This window comes from Rhamphochromis longiceps, linkage group LG6, assembly GCF_057381845.1.
Source record: "Rhamphochromis longiceps isolate RC_006_pf linkage group LG6, R_longiceps_female_GT1.1, whole genome shotgun sequence".
Lineage (NCBI taxonomy): Eukaryota > Metazoa > Chordata > Actinopteri > Cichliformes > Cichlidae > Rhamphochromis > Rhamphochromis longiceps.
In genome coordinates, this window is record NC_140562.1 from 24712770 (window position 1) to 24727950 (window position 15181).

Sequence of the window (15181 nt, forward strand, 5' to 3'; positions counted from 1 at the left end):
TTTCCGCCTCTTCTGACTACTTTTAAAGTACTTACAGAAACAAGCAGCATAGTTAAGTTTGGTTTACTTAAGTTTAGGTAAGTTTCAGCAAGCAGACTAACAAAATGATACCTGTATAATCACATGAGAGTGTATATCCTAGTTGGCTACTTGTCATATTCCTCCATGAGCTGGCATGATCTATTATATTAGTTTATGTATGATGTGAAATTGTATTGATTACTAAACTTACACTCAAAAAAAATGAATGAGGTGGATTGTTCAGTGTATATTAATTATTTATTTTCATTTTACTTAAAATATATGTTTTTGTTAAGTTAACATATGTTTTTCTAATCAAGTCTACGTAATTGTGTCTATTATTCAACGTACATAATACTAATGTGTTACTTGATCGCATAACATTTAAGTTAAGTCAATGAGGATCGATATACCTTGTATATCCACAAGGTGGCAGTAATGCAAAAACAGTTGTAATGAAACCGCGCAGAACAAGAAGGTTTCACGGCTTGTGCCTGCTCATGCGCAAGACTTCAAATTTAACTGAAAAAGGCTGTTTTGGCGCCAAGCTGCTGTTTCTTTGAGAGGTAAGACCACTTTTTTCTTTGACTATGTTGTGTAGTATCTATATGTCCAGCATGGTTATATTTTGCGTTTGTCTTACAAGACATGTTATATCGTTTGCGTGTGCTTGTTTTACATTAGTTTTACTGGGTCCTGGACATGCTTATTTTGTGGACTGTGTAAGAAACATTTTTATTGTTTTTTGTTTTATTAAGGGATTAGCTACAGGGGTTCATGGGGTTATTCTTTCAAGGGGTTATTTTTCCATTTGCTTTCTTGGGATTCCTTTTCTGTAATCCGAGAGTCGGAAATATCGAATAGGATAGCAAGGATAGCATAAAGTGACATTTAAAATCCAAAAAGTCAAGGGCGAAAGCCACTGTGACACCATTGTTCTGCTCTATCAGTAATCTGTATTATGTAAAAATGGTCTGTAAATACAGCATGTTTCCTAGCGGAGTTATACATATCAATGTAGTTATAAATTACAGTTTGTGAAAGTACACACTTAATTTTTTTTAATAAAATTATTCAAGACATATGAGTGGACAGACAATGGAGGTCGACAGACCTGGTGATAATTGCTTCTATAGAAAGTTAGCACATGGCAGTGTCAATCTCTTGCTTTTCTTCTGAGTAGTATTTTATTTAGTTGTAATTCAAACAATAATTTGCTTCTTGAAATTAAGTAATGAATTTCTTGTTTTACTTTATAAATCTCAGATCCTGCCTTTACCTGCTCCCTCCTATACTGATGTGGTGTATGTGGTATTGCTGAGCTTGTATGTGGTATGTGAACTGTTATACTTTTAAAAACAAAACTGTTTTATAAGTTAAGTTTTCTTTTGTGACCCATCCCATGTCCCTGTTATTTCGTCTCCACATCTGAACCATGGTAAAGGTTGCAGTTCAAGGGCCTGAGGCATGAAATTCTTTTCAGATCAGCTGTGATCAATATTTTTTGGAACTTGATAAATAACAATAAAAGCTGTAATGGCTCCATTAGCATTTTGTGTAAATGTTTGTGTTAAAATTATAGCTTTAATGAGGTCTTACTACATTAGTTTTAGTTTGTATATGTGTACATATAGTATGTATATTTACAGTACAGTATGTTGTGTTTGTTGACATATTTTCAGGTGGAAGCAGAATATGTGAGGATTACTACTGCTGCACATGTTCCAAGGCTTTTTACACAACTTGACCAATACACTGACCAGCTCATAAAAGTCTTCAAGAAAAAAGGAGGCGTTGCAGGGAAGAAAATTAGACAAACTTTGGCCCCAGCCACACAGGTGCGTTATTCTGTTGGTAGCAAAATATTATGGCTAATAAGATCATTTTCAAATTTAAACAGCTAGTGTATGGTAGCCGCACAGTGCACTTACATTTATATTAAGCAAGACAAAGTTTGGTACTCAAAACGTTGGAAAATTTAAATTACCTAAACATATGTAAAATCTGATCCCTTGATTTAGGTTAAACCAGAAGTGAATGTTTTTATGTTATGTTTTGAATGCAAAAAAGATGATGTATTAGTTTGTCTTTACCTCCATTATGGACACACTGCTCCCCGGGCGCCTGCTTAGTGGGCTGCCCACTGCTTCACTGAGTGAATGGGTCAAATGCAGAGAAAAACAAGTAATTTCCCCATGGGGATCAATAAAGTATCCATTATTATTATTATTATTATTATTATTATATATAATGTGGTGGAAACCCTGCCCAACAGGTTAACTATTCATGTCCATGTGATGATTAGTTGGTCTTGTGTACATGTCTATCTGTGCAGTGGTTATGTCATTCATTTTGCGTATAATGTGAGTTTCTGTCATCCTAAAGTATATCTGTTTTCTCTTCCTGTATCTCTGCCACTCTCTACAGAAGGAAACCATTGAAAAGGGGAGGGAGTGTGTCCTCAGGGCACTACCTTTTTACCTGAATGAAGACCCAAGCATCCTCTTCAAAGAATAATTGGTTGGTAATTTTAGTTTAGTTTTTTATCTGTATTAAACCAAATTTTGAATAACTAATGTTGTTGCATGTTGTAATGTTGTTGTTGTTGTAATTTGCATGGAACCTGTTTAAATGTTTTGGGAAATCTTCTTGTATACCCAAACTATTTATATTTATCGTTGAATCTGTAGTCTGAAATAGTGGCGCACTGGGGTGCATGTTCCTAATATTGTGTTTACGTCATTAAAGGGTAGCTTTGGCCCTTTTTCTTTCTTTTTTTTAAAACTGGATGCCATTTTTCTATGTTTTTGCGTCTAAGCTACAGCTGTTCAGAGGGAGCTGGAACAAATTACCCTTGCTATCTTTACCATCGAAAGAGCTGATGCCAGCACTCCTCCAGCCGATGTGGGTATAACCATCTAGTGTGTCCTGCATGACCTGGAAGACCTGGCCTCTGCATGTGCACTCTTAATGGGTGGGATATATGCACTGAATCTCAGTTAACCTCAAGACTGAAAGCTAAGAGGCAATCAAAAGTATTGAGATTTAAAGGATTTAATTGAGAGATGATACTGCACCAGAAATGTTGAAGGGTGGTGTGTATATTAGCGTTCAAGGCATATTGTTATGAGGTGGAAATATGTTCATATTCAGTTTGTGTTACATTGTGTGCATTGTAAAGGTAATTGCAATACATACTAAAAATAAGGGTAAGTTAGGAGGTTGATCCCAGATCATCATACTAAATGTTGTTCCAGGATCAACATTGCAAGTGACCAATCAGAATGTTGTGACGTCATACTTTTGCGACTTCGGGAAAAACCGGCGTAAAACAAAAAACTGTACTTAAGCTGCGTGAAACCGCCTCTGTCCGCCGATCAACTGACCCTAACCCTAACCGTAACCCTTTAATAAACAGTAAGCAGAATTGATATTGTCCTTGCAACATTGGAATTTCATAAATGCACGAATGGCTTGGAATAGAATAACGTCACAACAATGTGATTGGTCACTTGCAATGTTGAACCTGGAACAACATTTTCATGATGGTCTGGGAACAACACCAACACGAGGATATCAGATCATCCAAGTTGGGAATGCAGGATGAATGTATATTTTGTGGACTTTTAAAGACGAACAATTGTTTCCATGTTAAAATGTTTCCATCTGAAGTTTTTTGCCCAAACACTGGTAAAATAAATGTTGACAGTGGCGAGTGTTAAATGGTTACTGCTGTGCTGTTGCAAAAAAACTGAACGCTGACAAGCTGTTTTATTGTTAGACCATAATGTTGGCATGTTTTGTTAAAGTTTTATTTGGGATGGTGATGTAATTTTCTTTGATTGCTAATATCAGTGGACTATTTATTATTATTATTATTATTATTATTGTTGTTGTTGTTGTTGTTGTTGTTACATAATTATTTTTTTTTTTTAATTGTGGCTGTTGAGGTGGACACTTCACTTTGCATTGTTAAAGGAAAGCACTTCATTGGCATTGTGTTACTGGACTGACCCTAAGCAATCATTGCAAATAGCAACTTTGCTATCCATTTTAGACACTAAAAGAAAAAAAACACTCACAGACCTTACTAGCATCACATGTGCATAACTCAAGTGTCATCTTATCAATGTGTTATGTGATCTTCAATGCGTTTTTTTTTTTCTTCTATTTCTGGTAGATACAGACATTTAATTTAAAGTCTTGATGTTGCATCTGTCTACATACTGTTAATTACTAACCCTAATGAGCTGTTGTGTTTTATTTTGGACTGGGTTTACACAAATGCTCACTGAATGTGTTGGCAATAAAATAAATTTTAAAAAATAAGTTGGATGTACTTAATTCATTTGTGTGGAACCTGTTGACAAAATAGATTTATGTAAAACTAATTAATAAAGCACAAGGTGGCTGAAAATATAATATTTGAATTAATCTAACTTAAATTTAACATTTTACTGCCACAAATAAGAAATGTGTTGAAGTAACTAATCTAAACTATCTAACCTGAAAATATATCATCTATGTTCATACAACATAACTTGATTTAGTTAGTCTTAAATATGTCTTGTTAATCTTAAGTAGTTTTTTTAAATTAGATGAACTAAAGATTTTTGCTTTAAACTAACATAATTCAATTTCGTGGAACCTGTTGACAAAATAATTTTAATTAAAGTCAACGTTTCATTTTTTTTTGAGTGTACTGATAGCCATCAGTTAATCACGTAAAGGTAACTGACATTAGCTGTTATCATTATACTCATACACTGGTAACAGGAATACACTGGTCTCCCAGCTGTTGTGCAAAAAACATGACAGTACATGTAAGAGTGCAACATAATAAAGTAGTATATGACACTATGCCTTGTGACTTTTTTTGATCAATACTAGCTTGCAGACATTACCTCAGTATAACTGTGCACAAATGCAAGCAGCATAATGAAGACTCCAGTTCCATTAACCGCCATGAGTAATAACAAAGAGTATTTGTTAGTATTTCAAGAGTAAAGTTTCAAGTGCAGAGCTTAATTTATACTCAGTGCACGCTGCTGATCTCGCTCATGCGGAATTTATTTTGCCACATATTTCATCAGGAAGGGCTTCCGGCATTTAAAAAAATAAAAAATAAAATCTGCTAAATCAAACATGCGGAGCTACCTGCTGTGGTGTGGTGACCTCTAGGGAAAAGCCAAAAGTTTGGGGTTTCTTTTTAACCCATGTATCTCATATGAAGGTTCCTTACCTATAAAACATTTCACTCATGTTGCCTCCTATCTCGTATTTCGCTCATTCATGTCATTCTAACCTCCAATAATTCCTTCGTTGATTCACAAAGAAGCAAGTTCGGGAAAAAAAACAATTATCATCGTGGAATTTGGAGGCACCTGAAAACTTGTATATACATTATAAAAAGGTTACAAAACATGCTGAAAAGGTTGATGGCATCTGTTTAGAGGTTGTACAGTATCACAAAGAAGCTCTTTGGATTATGGATGGGATATACTTAGAGTAAGCACATGAGCTTGGCAGTAAAAGGGTCACCATGGACACAATAAATCAGTTTCCTGGAACTAATAGCAGGATGTATGATGAAGCAAGTGGGGGATTTCATCAATTGTGTTCACTAATACCAAAGTATTTGGCAGTGTTAGTGGGAATAACATCCCAGTTATTGAAATAGAATACATTACTGCTCGGTGCTACATGTAGATACCCCTTGATGGCTAATCCTGTTTTCCTCAGAAACAGCTGTTGACAGATAGTGAGACTAGTCGAGGTCTCAGTCTATTTACATAAAATAAGGGATTGTCTGTTCTCTAAAAGGACATTAGGATTGACAATAACACCTGATTAATATAAAAAGCAAGCAAATACCAACACAATCTATTTTGCACACATCATTTCACATTTACACCTGCACACAGCTTTGTACACACACCAGCGGCAGCACAAATTATACACACACACACACACACACACACACACACACACACACACAGGCAGGTATACTTTTTAATGCAAATTGTGACTTGCAAGCATGAATTCCTAATGCAATTAGCTGACTGAATCCATAACCCTAACATATGTATCAGCTAATACAGTTAGAACTTAGGTCTTTGCTTCCATGTCTGCTCACTTAATGATATTATGGTTGATTCTATAGTTTGATCCAGCTATCAATGTCAATCATGTTAGCACTGCTCAAAGCACCAAGCCCTTCAGGGGAAATGGCACTGGAGGGACGGGGAAGAGAGAATGGCTGGCAGCTTTCTAATGCAATAGACCTGCCAGAACTGAGAGCTTTTTATTACATTAATATGTTCCTGGATAATTCTATCTCATCTCCTAATATGACTTAGCCTAAAAACCCAATTAAAGTCTAATTTATCCGATCACCTCAATCGGAGACGGTGATGTGAGGGCGTTCAGACAGCCATGTGCTGGTTGCTCGCTACCGCCCACAGAGGATTCTGTTTCGTCTCCGTCCCCAGACCAAAGAAGTTAGAATGGCGAGTACGGCATGCAGCTTCTATTATAGCTACAATTGGCACAATTGGTAAGCACATGGAACAAGAGTCTCATCATGGGACTTGCTGTTATCAGATGCACAAGGAGGTGTTATGCATATTACTTCAAAGATTTTAGGAGATATAATAAACTATTTAACAGTGTGAGAATAGAAGCTGACGCAAGTGAGACATCATTAGACTTAATGATTCAGTCGGATTGACTTTTACATCAGTGAGATTTTTCTTGCAGATTTTGACAATCATTGCTGTACTTGGCAAGCTTTTTACAAACACTGCAGAATCCATCAATCTATTTTCTTAACCGCTTATCCAATCCAAGGTCACAGGGGAGCTGAAGCCCATCCAAGACAGCGCTGGCCATGAGGTGGATAACACCCAGGACAGGCAATTCTATCACAGGGCTAACACAGAGAGACAGGCAACCATTTGCGCTCAGTTCCACACCTACAGCCTACTTGCAATCACCCATTAACCTAACATGCACCTCTTTGGACTGTGAAAGTAAGTCACAGTATCAGATGGAAAGTGTACATACAAACTCCACACAGGAAGGTCCAGGCAATCAGGAGAGCACAAGACACTTCTGTCTGTGAGGCAAGAGTGCTAACTATTGCACCATTGTGCTGTGATGTGCAATTGCTCTGATCAATCAGTGGAAAACTTTATTTATTTATTTATTTAACCACATGCCAGGTGACTGGAGAGTCAAAGGGCCAATCTTTTATCTTTCAAAAGGAGTTTGGCATGAGGGGTTAGACACCCTTGTGATCTTTGTTTTCTGCTGCCATCAACTCTTTGCTTAAAAAGTATGTCAGTGCCTAAAGAGAAATAGATGTATATTTTGGTGAGATGCAGAAATACAAGGAGATCACCTCAGCTGTTGAGGTTACCCTTAAGCTGTGTCCACACATGATGCAATTTGCAGCATACGTAGCAACTAAACGTCATGAAAGTGAATGACATTCGACAAAATGCTGGCGTTAAAAAAATGCTGACAACAGATCTCCAGATATAAAAATTTTCAGCTTTGAGGCATCCAATTAAAAGTGGCTGCCAATGAGAGCACAGGATACTGTTAATTGACATTCAGTGTGATCTTGTAGTAAATACATTATAGGGATATTGAGGCAACCGGCGTCCAGAATGTCACGATCAACTGGCAATCAACTTCAAAGCAACCAGCAAATTGCTTCCAGTGTGGACTTCAGCTTTATATCCTTCATGTCCATCCCAGGAACCCTTCAAGTCAGTTGATTCCAGAACCTAATTAGTCTGAGTTATTTAAGGAGTCTTCTGTTTGGCTCAGGTGTGGCAATCACCATCGCCATGCCATGTGACTAATCTCTCTGTGGCGATAACTACAAATCAGCCAGCTGAAAAAGAGAACGCAAGAGAGACAGAGTAAGAGAGAGAGCAGGACGAAAAAGAAGCATTATCACTTCTACAGTTATAATGTAAAAGATGCAAATAGCTTCAAGGTCTGAAAAGTGAAGCCAACATAGAAGTGTCTTAAACCTGCATTCTTTTAATCGCAACTAAGGGGCAATACTTGTGCAAAGGTCGTACAGAAGTCTGTAGGAAAACAGCTCTCTGTCCTGAACTCAATAAACACTTTCATGAGGAGTTTAAGCGTTAGTCACTCATTTTGTGTGATATTGGAAAAAAAACAAACACACCTGGTACTTTTTGTTTAAATGTTTATTTAAATAAAATGTTGGCTTTTCTATATGTTAGAAAGGAGGATTATCCATGTATGAAGGTCATTCTGTGCATTTTTTTATATTTTAATAGCACATTTCATTAACTGCATTAAAATATCTGTATTAATTGTTTCATTATATGGATGTCTAATGTCTCCTTGCACACAAGGGTGGCTGACACGTCATGTCAGATAAAAACAGGAAGGCCACTGCAGACATGATAAGTACTGAATTCACTATTCTATGACAATTACATGATCACATTTTGCTCAGTAAGTGTTTAAAAACCTACAGCGTGATCATTGATCACACGTCATCCTCATCATTCTACATCTGTCTCTTTTGGAAAATATTAATATAAAAATTTCTTACACACAAAGCTGTGAATTCAAAGACTATTTCTAAGACTTTTAAGTCCAAGGACAATAACTCGAACCAGAAAATTGCACAATTTCAACAAATACCATCACAGGAGGGAATATAAGTTATAAGTATATATAAGTTTGCCTCGATGGCCAGCACAGTCTGAAGCTGAAGGAAAAAGCACCTGTGGGAGTCTGTGGAATGACTGGAGGTTGTAAACATAAATTCATGGCCAAATCAGCAGAAGCTGCACTGCACTGAGTCAGCATTGTATATACCTGACCTTAATGAAAGCATTGCATACCTTATGTAAAGCACTTTGAAGGCAAAAAACCTTTTCATGACTCACCTCTTCATCAAAGATTATTTATTTTTATTATACATACATGCGTTTGTTTTGCACTATAGTATAATTTCAAAAATGGGCAAAGAAAGACAACATGTGAAACAAATGATGCTGGAACCAAGCATGACTTGTTGTGCAACAGGATTGAAGAGCGACTGCTCATAGCTTCAGCAAAATTGTTTGTCTTTTGTATATAAAGCGCAGAACAAATTAACATAGCAAATCTTCAACTATAGCTCTGTTGTATGTTTGGCAAAGTGCTACAGTTATTTTTTTGATGGAGATCCTTCTTCTTAGACTGCGTGGGCTGCTTGCTGCAGGGACTCTTTTAGAGATTTGGTCCATCTGCAGGGAGGTGGCCTTGTTATCACAATGGACGACATTCGCTGCGGGTTAGCTGCTTCAGCTGTCTCCAACTCAAGCTCAGAAAGAAGGGGTGGGAACAAACATGTCCTCTAGGTGTCCTAAGGGCTTTAAATAAACTAACAGTTTTTACCTAGATGTTCAGGCCAGTCTCCTACAGGGGCTACATCTTCGAGCCAGGCTTCAACAGCTGAGAAAGCTAAGTTGCTCGAAGTAAGTGGTTTGTTGGAGCACAGTGGATGGCGCATTAGGTGTTGACAGATGGGAGGCAGAGCATGGGACACTGTAGGGAACCAGTGATTTATAGCTAGGTCTAGGACATCTAATGTGGTGTAAGTGCTGAGTCTGAAGGGACCATGATGAGAGGACAATTGGAAAAAGGGAAGGAATAAACAAAGGAAATAAGTAAAAAGAGGACATAGGTGAGAAGTTACTGTCATGGCAAAATCTGGCAAGGTTTTAACAAGGAAATCAGGTGCTTATCAAAGGTCCACAACCTAGTAAGTCAACATTTCAACAGTACTCATGAACTCAATAATATAACTTAAAGTACTGGGTGTGCACAGCTCTGTGTATCAGATGAATCTGTCCTTTCACAGCACAATCAGATCCTCATGGCACACATCTCTACAGGTGTGCTGAATGCAGATGGTTTTGTATGAAACCCCACTGTGCTGTGTGAAACAGATTAAGTTATTTTATCACCAGCAGAGGTGTGGTAATTACTGTACATTTATGTGCTGCTGATTATTGTCAAAAGCTATGGTGTGCGTCTGATCTTAAGACAATGGAAAGCCAGTTATTTAATTGTTAGTCTTGGAGAGGGAGAAATTAAACAGAAATTTCATGCTGATTAAAGTGCTCATGACTGAAGTAGTGCTGTGAAAATATGTTGGTTTTTTTAAACATTCTGTTAAAAACTTTTTTAATAGAAAGTACCGTGCAAAAGTCTTAAGCCACCCCTCATTTTTTTAAATATTTTTCTTCCAAAGAACCTGATGTAACTTTTTTTTATGATCTTTAGAAATAGTTCTTCAGGATTTCTGAGGAGAGGTTTTCTTTAAACATTAGGTCATTTTGACCTAATGACTGACTGACCATCTGAAAGTGGTCAGTCATTGCACTTGACCACTTTCAGATGAATGTTTGTTGTATAAAAAAACAACAACAAAACCCCAAACAGAATGTAACAGGAAACACACACAGTGGAACACTATCAGCCATGGATTGACCTCACATAGACCGCACATGTTTTCAATCAATCAGCTGCAGCTACGGATGGGTATCGAAAACCGGTTCTTGTTGAGAACCGGTTCCCACTGTTTCAATTCCTTGGAATTGTTTGCCATTTTTGCAAAGGATTCCCTTATCGATTCCAGTCGCCCCGAATGACGTCACCACATTGCAGAGCATCATTTACCTGGCAGGAAACACGTCGCCTCAAAACTTTAATTATACTTTACGAGAACGGATGACACAAGGGCAACTTGCAATACTTGCTAAGTAGATATTTTATTTAAGAGAGGAAACACTACGAATATGCAAAAGCATTTGCATATTTGTTTGTGGTCAAAGGCTTGCACCCATTTGCCACAGCAGATTCGCTAAGTGAATGTGATTAATTGTAGGCAGGGACATTATTGGATATTCTTGTGTAATTGCTACAGAATAATTTATGTTATACTTTGTTATTGCTACAGACGAATATTTATTTTATTGTTTTACATTTACAATTTTTTTCCTAGGGACCCTGTGACACCCCATTGAAGAGCCGTAGGCTGTGGATCTCTTAAGATCTCACTGTTGGGTTTGTAAGGCCATGTTACTCCTAAATTTCTATCTTGTTCAAAGAGAAGAATAAAATCGTTAAACAGAATCGAAAATGGAATCGGAATCATGAAAATCTTATCAATACCCATCCCTAGCTGCAGCATTTCCCAATTTAATAGCCAAATGTAAAGAAATGGTGGCATAAGAGTTTGTTATTTGAATAAAAGATTCCAAATTTTATTGTTTTGTCATTTAACAACAGAGTGTTTGTAGCATCATAAAAATTAAATAGAAAACCAGAATCAAAACAAGAAAAGGCACTAATACTAAGCAGGAAAAAAGAATGAGAGAAACAAAATAATGTTCTTGTACTTTGTGTAGAAGCTTAAAACCGAACAGTCTTTGAAGATAAAGTAGTGTCATCAGACACATGGGCATTAAATTGTTAAAAATGAGGAAATCAAAAGGGAGACTTGGTGGTGTTATGACCAAATAAGGATTAATGAAATTAAAAGCAAACAGAGAGAAAGAAATGTGGTGCAATTCCCTATAGGGTTCATCATGAACAATGTTTTTCCAGCTCCTTTTGTGCTATAACTTTGTGAAAAACATACAGGAATTATATCGATTTACACTGCATGTACACTTTGTGTTTACGGTGATAGTGATAGATCCGATGGTTTGCTATTAATTCACAGTCAATGCTGTGTTGAGTACATAGAGCAGCGTCTACAAAAACTAAGTGTAAGTTAATATTCAAGCAACAAACCCCCAAAATCTGACCTAGTCCCCCAGCAGAAAATTCTGGTACACTATTAAGACTTAAAGTGTGCTGAGCTAAATTCACTCCCCTTGCATTTGTTGCAGCTGTATTTACAGCAAGCTGAAGATTTTAGAAAAAAAAAAGAGCACCTCAGAGAAGCAAAAGAACAAACTTTGCTGAAACACATTTCATTATAATCACACTGTGTGATTTCATTAAGTAAGAAAACAAACTTTAAAAATGGTGACCCTGTGGTCGGGTCAGGATCCTTATGCCCTGAACAGGTTCAAATCCTGGCAGCCTCAGCCATTTGGTGCATGTTATTCCCCTGGTCTCTTTGCCCCATTTCCTGTCTCTCTTCACACCAACTGTCAAATGAAGGCTTAACATGCAAAAGCACATATTTTTTTGTAAGGAAGTTTGTGGACTGATGGCTGAGTGTTGAGCTACTCAGCCATCAGTTGCCAACGCTGATGGCCGAGCATCTAGCCAGACTGACACTTTTCATCTGAGACAAAATGGTCTGAGGTCGAAACTGCAGTATTACAAGGCCACAGGGTACAAAATCACACTAGAAACCATTTTGGGGGTTCGGCAATGTTTTGTTTTTCTCTTTTCCAAACCTGTCTTATATATCACCAGTAGATAAAGTGTAGCAAAATACTGTTGGCACCATTTATCCATGAAAATAGACAGTTGCAGAAACAGGAAAGCGTTAAAGTTTGTATTTGGCAGTGCCCTCTAAAACAGAAAAAAGATAGAAAAAAAGATTTATTTTTTTTGGACTTTCCAAAATGCACTTTTTTCTTTTTCTCTTAGCCCAGAGGCTCAGTGACCACACCTTCCCCAAACACCTTTGTGCGCTCATTGATCTGTAAATTGTCTTCCCTTTATTTTAATCGTTGTTCTAACGCTATCACACTCTCATCTTCACTTTAAGACAGTGACAGGTAAAGGAAGGAAAGGATATTATCTGTGTGTATGTAATCGGTTACGCAATTGTTGACTGAGCATTCTACATGGCAACTCCCGGCGGAGCCGCATGAGCAAGACGGCCATCAGTCTCACGTTAATGATCGTCCTACCTCACATCTCCCGTTTAGTTTTATGTGCCACATCCAGCTAACTGTGACATTTGTGTGCTTGCTATCACACTCCCTAAATCCTTCTCTCTGCTGCTCACCGTTTTGTCGAGTTGCCCCCTGTTCACCTGCCATGGCTTCTAGCTATGGCTATATTCTGCCCAGGCTCCCTTGACCCAGGCTGGCAATGCATTACTCCCCAGATCAATTGATAGATTGGCCCTGTCTGAGCTGCCGTAACTAAATCAGCTGCTCCTGATGATTCAGCACCAGCAAGGGAGCCGGGCCTGCTGTCACCAATCACAGATCACCAGCAGCTGAGACAGGTATGGACATTCTCCTGTCACTTGAACCTAATTTATTGCCAGCTACCACATTGATTAACCTTGTGCTGTGGTTGAAGCTTCCAATAAAAATTTGTGTGTTGTGAGGCAGAGGCAATACGTGGGAGATTGTATGAAAAGGAGGAGGAAACATAAAGGCAACTGGATGTTTACATTACTTCAACAAACTTTGAACAAAAGGAAACACTACACCGCCAGGAGCAGGTGGGTGGCTTTTGTTCCATTAGGCAATTTGTTTCATCATGAAAATAAAGTCTTTGAGAACCAAGAAACTTTTGATGTACAAGTGCTTATATGTATACACACACACACACACACACACACACACACACACACACACACACACACACACACACACACACAATAAAAAGTGTGGTCACCTACAAACCAAACTTATCCACAGACTTCTGACTTCACCTTAAAACTGAATCTGTTATATGTGAAGCTGCTTTAATGTGATGACTCACAGATCCTATGGTGTCCAAGTGCTGCCAGCTGCCACTAAAAGCTGTTTTTATTTATATATGTTTGACTCAACTTAGCGAACGTGTAAGGCAAATCGAACCTAAAGCTGCAGTTCAGGTTTGCATTCAGTTACTTGTTTCTTTTCCCCTCCCTGCCCTCTGCCATTTCCACTGACTGTCTTGTCATATTCAGGCACTTCCATCTGCCCTGTGGTAACCCTGAGCCTTCCTGCCTTTCCAGGTCACCTGATTTCCCACACCTACATGGATCGCCATTTTCCCTTGGCCTGCACCAACTGTTTCTTGTAGCTCTGTAACCTTGAATGCCATTTGTGGCCTCCTGCATCTTTTTGGACCCTGCCTGTTGCTGATCTCTACCTGCCATCTGACATGCCATCTGAAAAAGGAAAAAAAAGATTTTTCCATTCCAAGCAATGAATGTTACTGCCTTATGGTATAGGTTCATATAATCAGTCATGAAAAGTGGCCTGTTTTAATACGGCTCTGAAACAAATAACGCTTTTTCATTTACACTTAATTCCTAACACTTAATTATTTTACACGAGAAAAATAAGAACAATTTTATTTAGTAAATCACAACTTTGTAAATCTTACAAATCTTACAGTATAACATAAATATAATAGTGTTTGATATTTACGGTCTATATAGGTTAAATGTGGCAGATTCACATACCTGCCTCTGCCTTTTACAAATACCTTCAAACATTTCAACTGTTTGATCAGTGTTGCTCGGTCATGTGCTTAAATTCTGAGTCTAATGCCATGCATGAAAGACTACTGAATGGCTTCCCTAGAACAGGCTGTTGATGAGCTTTAAAGGGCCTCGGGTGATGATTTCTTACTCAAGGGAATGAAAGTTAATTCCTTAGAGAGAACTCTTTTGCTTTTTGTAATCAAATACATCAAAATCTAAATTTAATATAAGTCTTAGCAAAGCTTCACTTTTAATTTAATTCATTTGACAAATTTGCACCTTTTTAAGAGCCCCAATCTTTATTAAATAATGCACTTTATAAGCAGAGCTAAAATAACATCGTCATCAATGTTCAGTCTTAGCTCAGCTGTTGATTTAACCTCATTGTGGATGCTGAGCAGAGAAGTGGAGGCATTTTGTTCTTTGCGTCTCTATGATTTACTCTGTGCTCGTGCTAGGACAGCCAGGGGCTGTCAACAATCTCCCAGCTGTACCCTCTAAAACACAACTCATGGGGCTAATGAACCAAGGCACAATTACTTTAGCAAAAAGCTGCTTTGCCTTAAGAGGGGGAGAGGGCATCTTGAGTGTTCATAAACACTCACTTGATTATAGTTTCTTCAAGTGTAAATAAAACAAGACAATCACTGTGGGTATAACAATACATTGTGAGAAACAAAAGCACTGATGATAATAATAATAATATAATAATAATAATAA

General features: G+C 37.7%; 1 protein-coding gene and 1 long non-coding RNA gene across 3 annotated transcripts in view; one reads left to right on the forward strand and one right to left on the reverse strand.

Annotated features, from left to right (window-relative positions):
• ctnna2 (catenin (cadherin-associated protein), alpha 2) overlaps window positions 1-15181 on the reverse strand; it is a 340484-nt gene that overhangs the window by 213740 nt on the left and 111563 nt on the right. The window lies entirely within an intron of this gene.
• LOC146668051 (uncharacterized) lies at window positions 498-4350 on the forward strand. 2 transcript variants are annotated; one of them, XR_014912119.1, is made up of 5 exons: window positions 498-587; window positions 1288-1353; window positions 1704-1859; window positions 2449-2541; window positions 2840-4350. It is a non-coding gene; the product is annotated as an uncharacterized LOC146668051 (long non-coding RNA). The 2 variants fall into 2 exon arrangements; XR_014912120.1 differs by lacking the exon at window positions 498-587 and adding an exon at window positions 601-743.